The 2,446-nt window shown below is 31.6% G+C and overlaps 1 pseudogene; it reads right to left on the reverse strand.

The window, feature by feature from the left end:
* Nucleotides 1–1,930: 1,930 nt before the first annotated feature.
* Nucleotides 1,931–2,049, reverse strand: LOC112473565 (annotated as a pseudogene).
* Nucleotides 2,050–2,446: the final 397 nt, after the last annotated feature.

Consider the following 2,446-nt stretch of genomic DNA (forward strand, 5'->3'; position numbering starts at 1 on the left):
TCACTTCATTAGAAGAGGAAGTGACCTTCTATTAACTTAACCCTTCGGGAAGATGATACCTCTTAATTGATCCTTTTAATCCTTAGTTAATCTTAATAATATGTGTCTAATAAAGTGAAGCTAAAGTCTATCTTTCCTGGGCCATCCTGGCTTAGGGCCAAGCTCCTGTGCACTGACTAGGAGGAAATTATGATGTAGATAACTCCAAAAAGTGCAAATCCAAAATTAGATAGTTTACAGCACAGAGAATATCTCTAATTAGCTTTTTTATAGAAAAAAAGATGCATCAAACGTTTATTGCATTCCTAGGATATGGAAAGCACTGTGTGGATATCTTTAAGCAAGCCTTGCCCTGGAGGAGCTCCTGAAATTAGTTTGTCCATTCCTTCCTGTGCATATACCAACTGATAGCCGGAGAAAAACAGTCCAAAAGCATGCTGGGAAAGGAGAGTCTGGCAGCATAATAAAACTCTGGTAAATAAATCAGAAAATGGGGAATTCATAAAGCGGATAGTCAAGATTGTAGAGATAGTTGTTTTTTTACAAAACTTTGAATGAAAAGTTTGTAACAAGACTTGAATAGAAGATATTTCTCCTTAGATGTGCAGTTTTGTAATTTTAGGCTTAGCAAAGATAGATAATTATAAAGGCATAACTACATAACTCCACTGACCAGCTATCCTTATAAAACTGGAAAATATCCATTTATAGTTCAATAAAATATTAATGGCAAAATTAAATGTTAAAGCAAAAAATAAAATGATTTTCTCTTATAGCTCATTATTTTCTAAAGGATTTTCTGATATGTTTTTCTAAGAATCAGCTTTGAGTTTCATTGCTTTTCTCAATTGTTTTCATATTTTCAGCTTCACTGATTTCTGCTCTAATTTTTAATTTTAAAACTTCTTTGCTTGCTTTAGGCATAAATTGCTCTTCTTTCTTTTGTAAGACAGAAGCTTAGATTATTGATTTTAGATCTTCTTTCCTAAAATATGTATTTAATGTTATAAATTTTCTGCTAATTACTGATTTTGCTACATCTCACAAATTTTGATAGTAGTTTTTCACTTTCATTTAGTTCAAAATATTTTTACATTTTTCTTGTGACTTCTTCTTTAACCAATATGTTATTTAGAGAATCTTATTTAATCTTCAAATATTTTGGGGTTTTCCAGCTTTCTTTCTGTTGCTGATGTTTATTGATTTCCTTGTGGTCTGAGAACAAACTTTTTATGATTTCTTTTTTCTTTTTTTTAAAATTCCTTCAAGTGTGTTTTATGGCCCAGAATGTGGTTTATCTTAGTGAATTTTCCATGTGAGCTTGAGAAGAATGTTCTGTTGAATGAAATATTCTGTAAATGTCAGTCAGACCAAGTTGAGTGATGGTGTCATTCAGGTCAACTATATCCTTACTGATGTTCTGCCTTCTGGATCTATTCATTACTGAAAGAGGAGTATTGAAATCTTCAACAATAATAGTGGATTCGTCTATTTCTCCTTGCATTTCTATCAGTTTTATCTCACATATTTTGACACACTCTTGTTAGGTGGATAAATGTTTAAGACTTATGTCTTGTTGAAGAATTGACCCCTTTATCATTACATTATGACCCTCTTTATTGCTGATCATTTTCCTTCCTCTAAAGTCTGCTTTGTCTGTAATTAATATAGCTACTCCAGGTTTCTTTTCATTAGTGTTAGCAAAATATACCCTTTTCCATCATTTTACTTTTAACCTATGTCTCTATATTTAAAGTGGGTTTTTTTCCGACAACATATAATTGGGTCTTGTTTCTTAGATCCATGCTGACAGAATCTGTTTTTCAATTAGTATATTAGATCAGTTACATTTAAATTGATTATTGATATAGTAAGATTAATAGCTATTTGTTTTCTTTTTTTTCTTTTTCTTTTTTTTTTTTATTTTTTACTCCTTCAACACCTAGTCTTCCTAGGTGATCTCCCATCCAAGTACTAACCAGGCCCAATCCTGCTTAGCTTCTGAGATCAGACAGGATCAGGCTTGTTCAGGGTAGCATGGCCATAGACTTGTTTTCTATTTATGACACTTGTTCTTAGTTCCTTTTTTTCTCCCCTTTTTGCCTCCTATGGTTTTAATTGAGCATTGTATATAATTCTGGTTTCTCTCTTCTCTTAATATATCGATATTTTATTTCTTTTAAAAAAATTTTAGTGATTATCCTAAAATTTACAATATACATGAACATGATATAACTAATCAAGATCCACTTTCAGATAACGCTATGCTGCATCATGGGTAGTACCTGGATGGTCCTTCATGGATGGTGCAGGTACTATATAATAGTGTATTCCTAATACTTTTGTACTGTCCCATATAACATTGCTTTCTTTCATTTCACTTTTCCATACACTATAATCACCCAATTTACTGTTACTATTATTACTTTGAACAAAGAGTTATCTA

Source organism: Pteropus alecto, unplaced genomic scaffold (assembly GCF_000325575.1).
Source record: "Pteropus alecto unplaced genomic scaffold, ASM32557v1 scaffold109, whole genome shotgun sequence".
Classification (NCBI taxonomy): Eukaryota; Metazoa; Chordata; class Mammalia; order Chiroptera; family Pteropodidae; genus Pteropus; species Pteropus alecto.